Source organism: Gossypium hirsutum, chromosome A08 (genome assembly GCF_007990345.1).
Source record: "Gossypium hirsutum isolate 1008001.06 chromosome A08, Gossypium_hirsutum_v2.1, whole genome shotgun sequence".
NCBI lineage: Eukaryota > Viridiplantae > Streptophyta > Magnoliopsida > Malvales > Malvaceae > Gossypium > Gossypium hirsutum.
Window position 1 is genome coordinate 6,790,399 of NC_053431.1, and position 18,820 is coordinate 6,809,218.

The 18,820-nt window shown below is 33.3% G+C and overlaps 3 pseudogenes; all 3 read right to left on the reverse strand.

Annotated features, from left to right (window-relative positions):
• Nucleotides 1-464: 464 nt before the first annotated feature.
• On the reverse strand, nucleotides 465-9,271 carry LOC107954192 (probable sodium/metabolite cotransporter BASS3, chloroplastic; annotated as a pseudogene).
• Nucleotides 9,272-10,472: 1,201 nt separating this feature from the next.
• Nucleotides 10,473-15,394, reverse strand: LOC107961446 (probable linoleate 9S-lipoxygenase 5; annotated as a pseudogene).
• Nucleotides 15,395-15,414: 20 nt separating this feature from the next.
• LOC107954201 (linoleate 9S-lipoxygenase 5-like) lies at nucleotides 15,415-16,006 on the reverse strand (annotated as a pseudogene).
• Nucleotides 16,007-18,820: the final 2,814 nt, after the last annotated feature.

Here is an 18,820-nt window from a genome sequence, read left to right on the forward strand (position 1 = left end):
ATTTATAAAATATATTTACTAAGCAAATATATTTATAAAAGTTAAATAAGACTTTAATTGAAATAGTAAAGTAGGTTTAAATTTTATTATGTTGTTTATTCTTTTTTTTATAAAAATAAAAAAATAAAAATACCATCAAAATAATATAATTTACTTAAAAAATAGTGACATTTTAGTCAAAATTTTAATTTGAGCTTGAGTTTAGTGGCATTCAAACTTGGCTCAACTCGATTATACCCGTAGCGGACAAGGTGAAAATTTGAGAGAAAAGAAGAGAGAGAACAAAATAATGCACATTAAGAGCGAGAACCTATATTTTGTGATTTATGTACCTTACCTATACATGCATACATACAAAGATTAGCAACTTTCAAGTTATAGGTACTATTTTTCTAACTGTTATATGTTCTAGGAACAGTTATTCTTTTACCTTCTATGAATTGTACAACATTACTTTTCCTATTTCAGATCGTCTTGTGCCAGAACTTTAGCTTTGATTCAGTTCTGAGTTCCAGGAACATGTTTCGGGTCTTCGATTCATTGAGCCTCCTGAACAGCATGCACAGTTTGTGGGGCAAGTAAAGACATTAAGTCTCTAAGATGGTAACCATTGCCCCAAAAAGAGGCAAGTGAAAGACCCATAATAGCCATTGCTAGGACAAAGTATGTCACTGGAATTGCTTGACTGCTACCTCCTAGGAACTGGATTGCCAGAACCCTTCCATTGTCGAGCTTTGCATTCCACTGCATAACGATATTGTTCGACAAACTTCTTCTCTTTGCCTACGCATAACAATATGGTATCCCCATATCGATAACCGGTTATGTGTTGGACGTGGTTAAATCAATTTTTGGAGAACTTCTAAATACATAGGATGTAATATAGGAGGTTTGAATTACTTGAAAGCAGGAATCTTCAAGATCCAATATCCGATAGCGAATACCACAGCGTGAAAAACCAAAACCTGAAGAACCAATTGGAGACCATCTTTTGATAGAATTTGACTCTGATTCAGTGAAAGAGGGCTACCGATGTACAAGGATGTACTGATCATAACAACAAAAGACATCATAGGTCGAAGGATAGTAACTACCGGTTTTGCATACGTATTAAGCACAAGCCCAAAAGCGACCGGAACAAGAACCATCTAGCACGAACAACCGAGCTAACATTTTACATTTTTGCACCATAAAACAAGAATGCTAACTCGAGAATGCACATCGGTTTAATCTACACATTACCTGTAAAATTAACTTCGACATCATTACTGCATCAATTGGAACAACGGATCCAATGAGGAGGCTAGTTAAAAGGGTGTGAGGAGCACCGATGCAATGGTGGTAAAGCTAGTGAGAAGAATACTCATTACAACATCTCATTTGCTTAAAAAGCTAGCATAGCTAGACAACTGAGCCCCTGCAACACACGATGTGAGTATAAAACTGGCATAAAACATCAGAGACATGCCGAACGCCTTTGCAATTAGAACCCTGAGACCCGGTTTGAGCATATACTGTACGATAAGTCCAACAGATAGTGGTAATGGTTTGTAATGAAACAAAAACATAAAAAACTTATGAAAAACGTCTCAATTGAATTGATAGCAGCATAATTAGAAACTATATATAATACATATATATATACATACAGTTATACCTTTTGACTGCAAGTGCAAAATCATCCAAGGAAAGCTTAATCCCAATTGACAACATAATCCCACCAAAAGCAGAAGCATATAATTCCTTAGATACCCTGCATAATAATTTTATTTATTAATTCCAGAATCTTTGTCCATTGTCTAATAAACTATTAAGCATTTCTGGTTCCGAAGTGAAAGCCAACTTCGAAAGAAAAGAACAATAAGAACTTGACAAAAATATAATAAAAAAATTTGTCAAAAGAACGAATATTTAAAACGCAAAAAGTGCGGCAAAAATAGTAACGAATAACCAATATATATATATGCAAAAAACTATTTTGAAGACTTGAATTAGGCAATTATTGGACTCTGAAATTTTTCTTTGGGACCCTTTATAATTATTGATGTAACAACTCATTTTCGGTAAAAATCAAAACAGTGGTTTCGGAACCACAAATCCGAGTCCAAAAAATAAAATTATTTAAATTTCATAAAATGGTAGATATTGTGATAGAAATATAGCATGAAAATTTTTATAGAAAAATTTTATCGATTATGTGTCTAATTGCAAAGAGGACTAAATTGAATAAAATGTCAAAGTTGAATTCTAGAAGATGTAAGGATCAAATAGCAATAAAATTCAAAATGAGAGGTTCTTATATAGTAATTAGACCATTGATGAAAAACATGTAGATATTTTAGTGAATCATCTATGGAAAAATAGAAAAAGGTAAAGGACTAAGTTGGAAAGTGGAAAAGTTAAATGATATTAATTAAATTAAATGAAAAAGATATCATTTTATCATCTTCTTCCCCAAAAATTCCATGGAAACCCTAGGAAAGAGAAGGAAAGCTTTCATGGCCAAATTAGATTAGAATAAATCGAATGTGGAGTTAGAATGAGGAAATGAGAAAATGCCGGATTAATAGACTTTATGTATACGAACATCTATCGAGGTAAGTTCGTATAACTTAGCTATGTATGTCTTTGTGATTGATTTGAATTGTATTTGTGATTTATAAATGTACACGTGAAATGATTATATATCTAATAAAGCCCGATGATTGATAATGTTTGAAATAAATGATAATAGTCGTAAAGTGATCAATGACTAAAATGTCATTATTGAGCTTGAATTAAATGTGAAATGTAAATTACATTAATGCGTAAAATTATGAGATTGGACATATATCCAACAATTTCTTGATAAATGCTAAATCTCGTTTGAATAAATGAAAGTCTATTGATAAAGGTGATTACTGATATGAAATGAGATCTTGCATGTGTTGCAGAAAGGTTGTTCCGAAAGGGTAATCTTTTGATCTCATTATGAAAAGGAAATGTACACCTTGTACGTACCATGTGAAAAGGGATAGCTTCGGCTATCGAATGTGAAAAGGAAAGGTATACTTTGTGTATACCACATGAAGCTGCTATGTAAACTTTTTATGTACACTTGAAATGATATACTTTGTGTATATCATTTGAAAAGGAAAGGTATACTCTGTGTGTACCATTTGAAAAGGCTATGTACACTTTGTGTGTACACTTGAAATGGTATACTTTGTGTATATCATTTGAAAAGGAAAGGTATACTCTGTGTGTACCATTTGAAAAGGAAAGGTATACTTTGTGTGTACCATTTGAAAAAGAAATGTACACCTTGAGTGTACTACTGGAAAACGAAATATCCATCGATGTTTTCAATGATTCCACAGGTAAAATCATGACATGAAAAGAAAAGAGATTATTACATATGTTCACTTGGAAAATATGAAATGATGTTACATGAAATAGAATATGTAGATATGATATGTTTATGTGTGAATATGAACGGTTTGATGAATACATTCATCCATGAAAATATATTGCTACACTTTGAGCGTATCACCTGAGTGATTATCAGTACTTCAATCGATTATTGAATAAAGTTCTGACAAGAAATATACTAGAAATTGAGATGAAATGATATGAAATGTATCTGAAATACATGAAAATAATTGACATACATGTTATATGAATACATGAGGTGGAAAAACATATGTGTATGAAAATCCAAATATGGATGAGCTTGTATATGTATTATTGTGGTTTACATGAATCATAAAACTAACATAGGTGATGAGAATGTGTGATAGGGCTTGAGTACAAATGGTATAATTGTGCCTTGCATGTTTAATTTGAGTAAGAGTGGTTGGTAAGTTGATTACCAAGTTATACAGACTTACTAAGCATTATATGCTTACTCCGTTTATTTTTTCCTGTTTTATAGTAAATCAGAAGCTCATTGGATTGGAAGCTCAGTGGAGATCACTCACACTATCTATCGTTCCAATTTGGTAGAAAAGGTATAACAATTATGGTTATAATGGCATGTAAAGGTTAAATAGACAATGATTAACATGTAAATACTTGAAAGTGACTAGCCATTGGAATGGCTAGCTATAGACATACTTTGGTGTTTTGTATAAAAGTCTATATCATGATATACAAGTTGAAATGGATAATGAACGAATAAATTAAATTTGTATGTTTGGCACAATATGCATAAATATGAACGAGGAAAGTAGATAGACATGAATATAAATTGTCATTTGAGGTACCTACGGGTACATTGGTTGGATGTAATTATATGACATGTTTAAGACTTGATTTTGGTATGAATTAACTGTCTTGAAATGAGTTTATCAATATGCATATGTGTTAGTGTAAATGGATAACAAGTTGGGTGAGAAATATGGCTTGGAAAATAGCCTATTTTCGTCCACATGGTTAGACACACGGGCGTGTGTCTAGGCCGTGTGTGACACACGGCAAGCCCACGGGCGTGTGAAATGACCGTGTGTCCCTTGCATCCTTAAATATGAAGTCAAGATAGTACACGAGTGAAAGACACGGCCATGTGTCTTGGTCGTGTGAAGGACATGGGTTTCAAGCATGGTCGACTGTCAAAATCATGTGAAAAATGGCTTTAAAATGATGAAAAATCAATTTACCACACGGCCTAGCCACATGGGCATGTGCCTAGGCCGTGTGCCCTTTGATACTTAAGAAATTGCAAGTCAAAATTCCACACGGCCTTGGGATCCCTACAGGATGGCCACACGGCCATGTCCCAAGCCACACGGGCGTGTGCCCCTATCTTCAAGGATAAATTTTCAAAGTTACCAGTTTAGTCCCAAACCACTTCCAAAGCATGTATTGGGCCCTGTAGGTCCATATTAAGGACTTTATGGTGAAATTTGAAAAGTTTTGATTTGGAATGCAAATTTGTGACTCAGTTTTGTACAAATACTAGTGTATAAGTTTAGTAATACCTCGTAATCCTATTCCGGTGATGGATACGGGTTAGAGGTGTTACAATTGAACTTGATAATTATTTCACATTTAACTTGGATTAGAAGTGATATCGGTTTGATTCAATTCGGTTTTAAATTTTTTGAACCGTTCATAATTTGGTTCTCAACTTTTCGTATTAATTTTTTATTTTGAAATTTAGACTTTTTAACAAAAAAAGCTTTGCTTTATTTTATGGTTTTTGAATATTATTTGACAAAAATTCAAAATCCTTTTTATAAATACTTAAAATAAAATCAATTTTGAACCGTTTTTAAATTATTTTCATTATAAAATGTTTATTTTTATGTCATAAAAATTAAAATTTAATTATATATTAAATAAAAAATAGACTTCATTCTGTTTTTAAATTTACATTTTATTAATCGTTCAAACACTTCGATTCCAGTCGGTTTTTGATTTTTGAGTTTTTCTTGCTCAATATTAAGTTGAATTGACCCAATAATAGAGATAAAGTACCATTTAGTTCTAAACTTGATAATTTTATCCTTACAAATTTTTTATCCACATCAGTTTCACAACTTGACAACTTTTTCACTTTGTGAAAAAGACAGTCAATGGTGGTTCAATTATAACGTCATAAACACCTCCATGAAAATGGCAGTATTGCATCAATAAAAGTTACATTCTTGGCACTTGGCAACTTAATGTGTGTATAAATAATTTGGGTTTTTTTATAGAAAAATTACTCTAAATTTAAAAAATTATGAAAATCACTTAACTTCAAGATTAATTATGAGAGTGTCGTGATTTTTACAGTAGACTTAAGTGCCGCCACTTCGCTAGGTGGCACCACCCTAAATTTTCACCTAATCACCGGTCAATTATTTAGTGAAAAAAAAATTTTCCTGGAATAAAAGGAAAAAAATAAAAATAAAATTATTTTAGTAATTGCTCCAAATATGACGATGTTGCCTGACAACATGACCAGACAATCAATGGATCCCCTGCCTTTTCTTTTCCTTTTCAGCTTTTTTTTATTTTTTTATTTTTTCTTTTTCATTTTTTTATTTATTTTCAGCTATTATATAAAGGGGGTTTGGTCCCCCTTACCCATCCACCGTGAGAAAAAGAAAAAAAAAGAAGCTTGAGTTGTGTTCTTTTGTGTTTTGAAAGAAAGTTTGTGTTAGATTATTGTTAATTTTTAGATACAACTTTTAACATTATATTTATGTCTTAAAATATTAGATTTTTATTTATTTGTGTAGTCGATGATTAAAATTTATATTGTTTGTGTAGATATCGAAATGGGTTTTTCGATTAGAGCAAACGATCGTACAACAAGGATGATTAATGTGCCGGTAAAAAATTTTTTATTTTTTATTCACAAGTATATTTATAAAGTTGGACATAATTTATTATTTAATTGAATGATTTTAACTAATGTGGGAATTTAATATGGTCAGGGTGAATATCGTGTATTGAGGGCGCATGTTCATGGTGTTGAAACCCCTTTTGGAGCTCGATTTTTTATCTTAAAACAAAGATGGAGTCACCACCAATTCTTTTTATTAGGTGTGATTAGGTCACCTTGAGATTTAATCATTTTAACAAAAGAGGTTAATTTTACTAAAACAATAAATTTTCGGTCTACAAAATCCAAGAAGTGGGTTTGAGAGTCAATTACGTATGAGGAAGGGTTAGCACCCTCATAACGTCCAAAATTAATACCTAGTTGATTACTTGAAGTGTTAGTGTCGAAAGTGACGAATTCGATAATGATTTTAAAAAATACAACCCATTTATGCATGCAAATGGTATTATTTGAATACGTTACTAAAAAATATTACTAGTTAAATTGAACCTTACGGAGAAGGTACTCTTATTTCAAGTTAATCGAGAAGAAATGGGCATGTCCCGTAAGTCAGGCATGACATCTCAAATCCCCAAGAATAAGAATACTTGTCATTTAATTATTATCTAAATCTTATGTGTTTTAATTTTTTTTAAAGGATATTCGATTATTTTGGTTCAAAGAGAAAATTGTACTCTATAAGTTAGGGGCACAATTTCTCGAATCCCCTAATTAAAGAGCATCGCCTCGGTTCAAATTGCTAAATGTACATTGCATGAAAATGAATAGCTTCTAATGTGACATACTATGGACTTATTCGAATATAATACGTTATATGGGATACACGACTATGTATAAACAAGTTATATGATATCATAAGAACATAAATAATGCAATATATCATAACAAAAATAATAATGTTGTAAAAAAATGTCAATTAATGCTGATAATAATAATTAAGGACAAAATAAAAAATTGTGTAATTTTAAGGGGCAAAAATATAAATAAAAAAATTAAAAGTGCAGGGAATTAAAAAAGAAAATAAATGTGCTGAATAAAATAAATTGAGGGCTAAATTGAAATTTAAACCAAATTTAAAGACCAAATTACAAAAAAAAAGAAGCAGATAAAAGACTAAAATGAAATGAAATAGAAAAAAAATAAGGACCTAGTAAATTATTTTCCCCACCCCATACAAGTGTCATCCCCTTAATGGGTCAATAGTGGGTCAAGGGACTGATTTGTAAGAAAATGAAATCAAAGGGGTAAAAATAAAATAAATAGCAAGTGATATGGGACGATATTGAAATAGGAAAAAAATACGAAAGGGCATAGCCAGCAATTTGCCCAACCCTTCAAAAACACATAGATCTTGGAAAGTTTCGGGTCTGATTGTTGGGTTAAGCTTGAAATGACGTCATTTTGGGCATTATAAATCACCTCCAAAACGACCTCACATAATACCCCTATATAAATTTAAAAAAATAAAAAAGAAATCATTATTAACCCTGTTTAAAAAAAACTCATTTCTCCTTCTTTTTTTCTCAAAGCTCCCCTCCCTTTTGGTCACCGATCATTGGCGACAGAGACTGCGTCCTCTGGTGGTTAGAGATTTCAAAAAAAAATCCTTTTTAACCCTTCGAGAGCCCTAGAAACAGATCTAGGGTCGAAACCTTTCAAAACCTTAGCTAAAACCCAACAAGAACCCCAAAACCCTTTGGCTTCCCTTTCTCTGTCGAGGCCGTCAACGAACCCTAATGGGTTTGAAGACCCTTCGAATCGACAGAGAGCCACCCATGACAATGGTAGAAGATGAAGCGACAAGGTAAAGTTTTTTTAAACCTTGCTTTTTATTAACTTTTTTAAAGAAATAAAATAGAAGATTAACTAAAAGAACCACCTTTTTTTTAAACTTGATTTTTTTTTTTGGTATTCTCTGTTGAATCTTGAAGAGCAGTGATACAAAGTTTTTGTTCTTGGCTTTTATAGCCAAATACACTATATTTTATATTTTTTTCCGTTCATTTTTGTTCTCTCTATTATGCTCCATGTTTCTGTTTCTGTTTCTGCTTTTGTTTTTTTTTTCTTTTTTTCACCGAAGGGGACTTAGGATTTTTTTTTTCTGTTTAGGTTTTAGGATTTGGGCTATTGGGCTTCGAGTTGTTGTATTTGGGCCTTGGGTCAAGTTTAATAGGGTTAGCAGATGGATTTGGGTCATTGGGCTTGTAATTTGTGTCATTCAGGTTTAATATTTAGGTCGTTTTCTTTGTAAATGGACTGTTAGGGACTTTTATTTGTTTTGATTTATTTTGGTTTTATTAGGGCTGGACAAAATTTGGCCCTTATACATGGTTCGAGCTACTGGTTGGACGAATGGATTATGTCATATTTGGATGCTGACGATTTTGGATCAACAACATTGATGCAGATGCTTGAGTTGATGGGCAATTTAATATCTACATTGGTTGAACAGTAGCGCTCTGAGACACACAAATTTCATTTGCCATGTGCGGAGTGCACCATCACACTAGAAGATGTCGCATTGTAACTTGGGCTTCTAGTTGGCAGTTATGTGATCACGGTTTCAAGTAAAGTGTTCAAACCTGCAGTGTTCTGCTATCAATTGATTGGACGCTCACCTTGGGATGGTGAAGTTAGATTTATGAGTTCAAAATTTTCTTAGTTGGAAGAAAATTTTGAAACCTTATTGAGTAGTGCCATTAAGTTGGAGGCAGTGTGCATTGCTCGAGCGTATGTACTGCAGTATATAAGGGGCACTTATGTCGAACACAAATAATAAAGTCCACTTGATGTACTAGCCCTTATTGTCTGATTTGGAAGCTGCTTGTATGTATAGTTGGGGTTCAACAATATTAGCAACGTTGTATCGTGACTTTTGTCGGGCAACAGAGCATGAAACACAAGATAAAGGCGGGTGTCTGATATTGCTGTAGTCTTTGGCGCTATACAGGATGCCATTTTTGACATCAATGAGTCACTAAACACACATGTTCCCACTTATAAATAAGTAAAAATAAAAATAAAACTTAGATCAAGAATTGCTTTTTTATGAAAATGTGTCCTAACAAGTTTGCTTTATTTTTATATGGTATATTTGTCTGGATATCGAGAAGTTCGAAACCCTCGTTATCTAGCGACAGATTGTTGAGGCACATGCTAGGGAGGGAGTAAATTTTGTTTCCTAAAACAAAGTTATATTAATGTTATGTAATTACTTTATTTATTTATGTTATTTGAATCATGTCACTACAACCAAGTTATTAATTTTGCAATTCATGTGGATGTCATATATTGTGTCGAACGTTGTGACTGTCACTCATGTAGTGCATTAATGCACTCGTGCTGAATTTTTCAATAGTTGAGTGGTATAATGGAGATTGAGTTTTACGACAATTCAAGTGCAAATAACATGTTCCAAAACATTCCACAGAATTCTAAAAATATCCACGGAAATAAATAAAAAGAGAGGAAAAGATGCAAAGATTTAGGCATTTGAGTATTTTTATCCATGTCAAGCTTGGGCAAAAATATAAACCAGTTTTCTAGGTCAAGCCAAGTTTGAGCCTAAATTTTTTACTTGACCTAGCCTAGCTCATGGACAAATAACGAATTTAGGTTTAGGGGAGGAAATGAGTGAGATGCATGTGGCCGTTCACATTGGTGGTGGTGCCGTGTTCACGTTATGGCCTGTCAGATGGCGACATCTGGAACCCTAACGAAAACATAAACATAATGTGGGCTTGGGTCTTTGGCCTCTAATGAAAATGGACCAATAAAAGAAACAAATTATATAGACTCTTATTAAAACGATAAAAGAAACACTAATTTGGGCTTCTAACATTTAATTTGAGTTTAAAACATATTCAATTCTTTTTGGACTTTTAAAAGGAAAAGAAAAGTAGGTTTGGGCTTATTTTAAAAAATTAAAACCCAAATATAAAATTTTCATTTTAGGTTTTGCGAAACAAAATTAATTTATTTCACAAAATATTTATTTAAAAATAGATTACTTTGTGAAAATAAATTTATTTTTATCTTTAAACAAGAGCTTGATTTATTATTATTATTTAAAATTTAAGTCAAAGGGAATTATTTTAATCCATTTTAAAATTTAAGTTTGGAGAAAATTAAGTGTGTACAAAATGTAACTCTTAAAATATAAAAATAATTAATTGATTAATAATTTAAAGTAATATTAGAAACAAATTGAAAAATTGGAACTACCAAAGAGAAAATTAAATGGAAATACTATTAGGGATTCCCCTTTCATTAATATCCATCTTCTCAGGTTGATGTTTCCCTTTCTCCTTAGATATTGGAGGCATGGGTTTTGATGTATCGGGGTACAAGAGCTTGTACGGAATCTTTGCATGTCCCCACCTATTCATTAAGATGTATTCTTTATTCCTCTCCTTTATATTTCGCTCTATTGCTTCAAGGTTTTCCCTAAATTCTTTGAACTTTTTCTGAATTATAGACTGATCCTCAATCAATGGCCACTCTTTTTGGGGTGATGTTTGACCCAAATAAACCTCTTCTGATGTATGTCGTGACAGAAGATCCATTACCGCAATTGCCAACTTCATTTGGAACTTATCAGGCAACATCTCCTCCACGAACTTCATGATATTCACTTCTTCATAGACTTCTTCCTCTTTTGGGAGGAATTTTCTCAATAACATGGGACGATTTGGTGGCCAACCCCCGTATCCATACTGTCCGAAGTTCACTGCTGCATGCAATCCTGAAGTGATCCATATAAGAGTTGTCAGAGCTTTTACGAGGCTTTCGAATGTATTAATGTCGTACCATCCCTCATTTCGATCTTTATGTCCTCTCGTTTTGATTTCATTCCACCATTCTTGGATTTCCTCATCTTCCTTCACATCATTGTCGTTATGGTAGAAAACATTGCAGTATTCTGTCACCCATGTTTCAATGGCGGTCCATATCTCAATTCCATCTTTTGCATAGGGATAGTCTTCTAAAACCAGCTCCACCTCAGCGTCAACCTCAAACATCGTCTGTTCTGCACCCGTCGCCGCCTTGTTGCTTGATTTGTCTCTCCCGACCTGCTCCATTGGCCCCGATACAACCTCATCTCTGACTCTGCGTTTCGCCATACCTCTGAAAATGTTATGGTCCTCATCGTTAGTTGTACAACTTGGAACATTTAAAGGAAGTGAATCCATTCAATTCTAATGGATTCAAGAATTACCAACCTTTCGAGAAGGTCTTCAGGAAGAGCCTGCTTATCAAATCTCCATTCTTTATACAAGTGAGAAGACAATTCCATGGAGTATTCACCAGTAAAAGAAGAGTCTCCAGAATCCCTCCAGCATTAAGGAAGACGGCTCGAGCCAATGCATTTATATGCAGTGTGTCTTTGAAATGAGGATCCAATAGCCTATGGATTGGATGCATTACGCTCAACTGTCTTCTCGTCGCAATTATGAATGGCTCAACTACTGCATGTGTATGCAACCTTGATTTGGATGCATTGGCACATCAAAACAAACATATAAATTTAACAGATACGAAATTAATTGGGTTAATTTAATGATTACTACTTACCAATGGCTAACTAACTGGTGGTAAGCTGCATCGTTGGATGCAACGTGAAATTTTGCAAACTCCCATATTAAATCATTTTCTGGAACAAGGAACATGCTGCAGCCATCGTCAGAGTCTTCAGGCAAGCTTAGTTCTATTGCTACTGGTTTAATCGTTTCATACGGTCGTTCATCTGCAATTAGTATCGTTCGAGTTGCGTAAGCGCAAACACCTTTCCCGTTTATCATTTTCAGAAATTGCTCAAGGTAATGGTGATCCAAGATGAATGCGCTACTGGCTTTGATTGCCTGCCATATAGTGTTATGAATGCATCCATAAAGTAGTTAATTTGAAAGGAAAAGAAATACATATCTCTGCAAAATGATCTTGAACAATCTAGTTTTCTTTTTTATACCTCTTCTACAATAACTTCAAGAGCTTTGAGATCATTCCGGTTACCCTGGTACTTTTTCTGAAAACTTTCCATTAGAAGTGAGAACTCCTCCTTCTGCAACGTTTATAATGTTAGAGATTCCAACCTATTAAATCTTAAGGCTCAAAAATTATACATTATAAACCTAGGAAAGAGATACCTTCAAGCGCCGGATTCGAACAGGATTTGTTCCTGCAAGCATTTGGCGACCAAACTCCGTGCCCGCAAAAGAAGCGAATTTTTCCTCTTACAACAACATAAATCGTTTCAATAAACGTATCTTTAATCATATATCATGGTTATTGTGATTGCAGACCTCGTGATAAATAGAAAAACATCTATAGCAGTTATAAGTACATGTTTCCCACCTGCTATAATTGAAGGCAATTGAGCACTGACATGTTGTCTTTTCAGAGCAAGAGTGGCAACAACTTGGTCAAGAATTTCCTTGGGTACCAATTTTTCCAGCCGCTGCTTGTCCGAATCATCCAGTTCTTCCACTTCTTTGTCTGGAAAAAAGCCTATAATGTCTTCAAAAATGTCTTGTTCCTCACTTGGATCGGACCTGCTCGGACCTCCATGAGACGATGGTAATTTTAGCTTTCTACAGAAATCTATTATGGATCGAATGAATCTAACATCTTTCTTCGATATCGCTGCCTTGGGTACAAAGAAATGTGCAACTTTGGTGACGAAGTCGGGACATTCTCCATCCCACAAGTGTGGGAGCGTTGGTTCCGGCGCAAGAAATCGAATAAGAGCCTCGACGAAGTTGTTTTTCAGCTCTTGTAGCTTTTCATCGCTCATTCGCTCATCGGGTGGAACATAAAACTGGAAGCACCTTGCTGGTCCAGACTCCCTTGAATGGTCTACTTCACATACAACCAAATATATCAAATGAAAGCAATTCAATGAAAAATAAATAATTAGACAAATTTAAATTTATTTATTCAATGGTCTATTTATGTCTACCGTGTTGGCAATTAAGGTAGCCTGTTTTCAACCGACGTGGGTATGGAAAAGTAGTGGAATCACCCAACACAGGTCTATCATACAGTCGACCCTTTTCAGGATCTCCAAGATTGTTATAGACATCATAATCATAAATTCGATCCCATGAGTTCCATTCACCCTTTGGTCCTGGGGCTTGCAGTTTCTGAAGTTCTTTTTTTCTCAATTCTACTAAACCTTGTGGCGTTTTTGTCGGAAGATATAACTGTTAAAAGTACAACACTTCCAATCAGAATCAAATATTACATGCATTGAACTACATATTATTTAATTACTAAGTTATCTCAATTATAAATATGTAAGTATGGTAGCATACTTGATCAGAGAAGAAAATCCGTTTAAATCCGGTCTTGGTGATGGGGTAAACCCAAGAACCACAACAGTAATGAAACTTTCGTTCCTCGAGAATATTCGGATGGTTAATATAATGCAATGTGATGGATTTGAGGAAAAACTCATGCTTCTTATCTCTATTTTCAACAACAAAAGCTCCTGGAATTCCGAAATCTCGAGTCACCTCGAACTTCAATTTGAATTTAATCACTTTCATGGGCACCTTCATGCTTAAGACTTCATGTTTTTTCCTTTCCAGCTCTTTCCCCTTCATTACATATGTATTCTCACTTTCAATCCCTTTTCTCGTAGCTACAATATATACATATATATTCATATAACTACTAATTAGAATCAAATTATTACAACATACATTTAAAAAAATAGATTGATAATTAAAATATATTTAGACTTAAAAGTCAAAATAAATTGCCATTAATACGTGTGATGAGACTCACACTCAAAATCCCCAAAACTTAAATCTCAATGTTAATTCAATGATCAACCATTTCATATATTATAAATATTGCTTAGATTTTTTTTGACCATTTGCTTTTATACAAGTAAAGGACCCTTCAAATTAAAAATTATAAGCTATATTTTCAAAACAACTTAAAAGTATATGTTTTTCAAAAGTATATGTTTTTCAATTACGTAGTAAGAGGTATTATTTATCAGAATAATTTACGATAGGATATATACTAAAAACTAAAGTTTTTAAGACACCAATAAAATTTGTCACATCATCAAAATTTAAAGACATAAAATTATTATTTTACACTCATCCCTAAAGAAATTATTTTATGAACTCTTCTCGTTACTTTATTCATAACATTTCAACAATTTTTTTATCTCATTAACACAAAATATTAATTTTTTTTTACCCTGAACTTAAAATTTAAAATCTCAACCCCTAAACTTAAAATTAAATCTATATATATATAGCCATGGTTGGATGTGGTATGACAATACATTGTATATACTTACTTGGATCCATGCTGTCTCGGCTGTAAAGCCGAAAAACAACAGATGATCCAGAGGCACAGAGAGAGAACCAAGGACTGCGATCGATCTCAATTTCTCCTTGGATAATGTATTTTTGAGGGTCATGGCGATGGCAACGTGCTTGTAGTAATCCACAACAACCCATGGTTTCTACCATAATTTGTTGCCTCCTTTTTCAGTTCCCAAGGCTTTTCCTTTTAATCCTGTAAAAAAGATCACCACGTGTTTGATGAATAATAGCATACAAGATATTTTAGAAAAGCTATGGAACTTAATCCGAGGTGGGGAAGGAGAGCGCAAATATATAACGCTTGCAGAAGGAGTTCATTTTTCATGGTGGCGCGACCGAATCCAAAGAGCTAGCCAGGCAGCCAGCCAGCCCAATTAGCGTGGGGAATGTTCTTGGCTTTAGTTGGGAGGTTAAGCTTTGAATCTAATACATTGCCTAGCCATTGAGTTTTCTTGTTCGCCACTTTTTTACTTTAAATTAGATTCCCCCACCCTCGTGTTTTCTGCTTGCTTTCCTCACTGTTTAAAATCCTTGTTTCGTTTTATACTGACTGTCTCCTTCTGTGCAGCATGCATAGATGCTTCCATTGTCAATTTCTTCACATCCATCAGCCCACAAATATTCTCATCCATCAGCCCACAAATATTCTTTCTTTCAACTTGTATGCTCCTGCAAACAAAAATAACCCATCTTTTCGCGTTCGAGGAAAGTGTTGAATGTTGGCCAGCAATGCAGCAGCAAGGATTTATTCATTATTGTGAATCAGTATTCTGTCACCCATGTTTCAATGGCGGTCCATAACTCAATTCCATCTTTTGCATAGGGATAGTCTTCTAAAACGAGCTCCACCTCAGCGTCAACCTCAAACATCTTCTGTTCTGCACCTGTCGCCGCCTTGTTGCTTGATTTGTCTCTCTCGACCTGCTCCATTGGCCCCGATACAACCTCATCTCTGACTCTTGGTTTCGCCATACCTCTGAAAATGTTATGGTCCTCATCGTCAGTTGTACAACTTGGAACATTTAAAGGAAGTGAGTCCATTCAATTCTAATGGATTCAAGAACTACCAACCTTTCCAGAAGGTCTACAGGAAGGGCCTGCTTATCAAATCTCCATTCTTTATACAAGTGAGAAGACAATTCCATGGAGTATTCACTAAAAGAAGAGTCTCCAGAATCCCTCCAGCATTAAGGAAGATGGCTCGACCCAATGATTTTATATGCAGTGTGTCTTTGAAATGAGGATCCAATAGCCTATGGATTGGATAAATTACGCTCAACTGTCTCCTTCTGGCAATTATGAATGGCTCAACTACAGCACGTGTCTGCAACCTTGATTTGGATGCTAATCATGACACGTATAAGTATGGGTTTCTAATCATGACACGTTAGCAGCATCCTTTCTTTTTTTTGGGGGGGGTTTGGAGCTGGGTGGGAAAGAAAGAGAGAAAAAAAGCATAATTATTTATCAATCTCTTATACTTTTAAAAATTTTAAAATTTAGTCCCTTTTTCTTTTACTTTTAAGAATTTAGTCCTTTTGTTAGAATGTAGTCCATCTACTTTTTGTATTTAATAAATAAAGGTTAATTGACAACATTATTAATCGATATCTATAAAATTTATTTAATCTATACATACTTTGTTTGCAACTAAAAAAACATTAAAATAGTTAGTTTGTAAACTTATTTACAGTTTCATTTAATATCCAAATATAACCCATTTAAAGAGTTTTTTTTTTTTTACATTTTTGCTTTAGATAGTGTATTTAAAATATTGTTATAGATTATCTAGCTAAACAAGCTTTGATCGGAACAAATAATTTACAAGTGTTCGATGCTCCTCATCCAATGACGCACACTTTAATGGAATTGGACAAAAATAATAATTTTTTCATTTTCAGAATAATTAGTTTGATATTTCTTATTTTCACCAAAAGAAAAGATAATTTTTGTCATAAACATGCCTCGGCAATCATTTTAACATATTTATTAACCGTAAATTATTGCCATAAACTTAATTTTCATAATAAAAAAGTTAATATCAAATAAATTATGGAAGAAATTATAAATCCCCATGCGTAAGCGGTGAATTTAAGTTTAAAATACAATTATGACTATAACTGAAATTTTTTTGGTGAATAAAACATCATTACAAAAAATTCCTTCGGTATTACAAAAAATTAAGTGCCGCCATTATTACTAACAGACATCTTAGTCAAACAATCAGCCTTTTTGTTATAAATTCTGGAAACATGTTGAATAGATCATTGTAATAAATTAGCTAATTATAAATTAATTATTTTGACTAAAGCAGAATTTGACACTTTAATAGTATTCTCTTGTAGAACTTGTACCGCCTCTACACTGTTTGAAAAGATAAACATTCTGTCAAACCCTGTAACAACCGTTTTCAGTGAAATTAGAACGGTAGTTTCAAGATCACAAATTCGAAGTCGAAATAAAATTTATTTTAATATTATTTTATGGTCTATAGTATTATAGAAATATCGTATGGAAATTTCGTTAAGAAATTTTACCGTTTACATGCCAAGCTTGATAAAAAGGACCAAATTGTATAAAGTGCAAAAGTTGAATTCTAGTAGCTAAAGGTATCAAATAGCTATGGAATTTAAAATTGGAGGTCCTTATATGGAATAAACCATTTAGAGGAGTTAGTAGATAAAGATGATTATTCATCATTGGAATTTAGTAAATTATTAAGGTTAATTTTGGAAAGTAAATGATAAAATGATGATAAATAAATAAAATAAAACAAATTTTCATCATTTTCATCATCTTTTCTAAAATAAAACATGGAAACCCTAGCCATGGAAGCTTGAAGATAGACAAGTTTATTTTGCTTAATTAGGTGAGTATTATTGTCCCATTTTTAATTATGTTTCCGAGATTGTAATAACTTAATCTAGCTATCTCGAGGATTAATTTGCAAAACCGTTAAAGTATTAGCGTTTTTCCATGGATGGGTATAGTTGAATTTTAAAGTTTTATGGTAGAAAATGAAAGGTTGTTGTTAGATAAACAACATTTGTAAAGAGAATTTTGATGAAATTATGATTTAGGGACTAAATTGAAAAGATGATAAATTCACGAAAAAATTTTGAATTTTATGAAATTTATGGGCTGCTATTGATTTGTATGAAAATCGATTAGGCTTGAAATAAGAATTAAATTGTATGAATTTCATTTTCCGAGCCTAGGGACAAAATTGTAATTAACTAAAAGTATAGGGGAAAAATAGTAATTTTACCAAAAAAGTGTATTGAATTGAATTGAATATGAATTATATTGAATTAAGTTAAATTCATTCGTATAGATCTGGATAGACCTAGTACGAAATTAGATCGAGGAAAAGAAAAAGTATCAGATTAGTATCTTACAAATCTACGTATACTTGTCGAGGTAAGTTTGCGTAACTAAATTATACATTTATATGTTTTAAATTGAATATTGTTATGTGTGTGAAATGTATAATTGCTTTGTAAAATATTGATCACATATCTGATAATTTTCGAGTCTCGTTTAAACCTTAGAAATTTGATAGATACAAATGACATGCCATTAGGGTTCCCGGATTGGTTGTGGTCCTGCATGTGTTGTGGACACACCACAGCTCTTATGAGCTTCCCGATACTTGGCTCTCATGAGCTTCCCGATATTTGGCTCTCATGAGCTTCCCAATTAATGGCTCTCTTGAGCTTCCTGATGAATGGCTCGTATGAGCTTCCCGATATACAGCTCACATGAGCTTCCTATTATATGGCTCAAAAGAGGTTCTCGTTTACATGCTCGTATGAGCACATATGTTTACGAATTGACAGATTACTGTTTTGTACACCTCGTGTGTACTACCCGTGTATCCAACGATATTTAAATGGTTCAACGGGCAAAGTTCTGATATGAAACAATATGAGTTCAAAATGAACAATTACGGGTATATACTCGAATTACATGGAAATGAGATTACATGATATATTGAAATATGATATGGATGATACCTATATGTGAATCTTGCCTAGTGATTATATACATCCATGTGTATTGGTTATTGAAAGTGTTACATGGCTAACATGTTGAGGATATGTATTTAGGCTTTTGGCCAAATTGGTTTGGTTATATTAGCAAACTTACCTTAAATGTGATT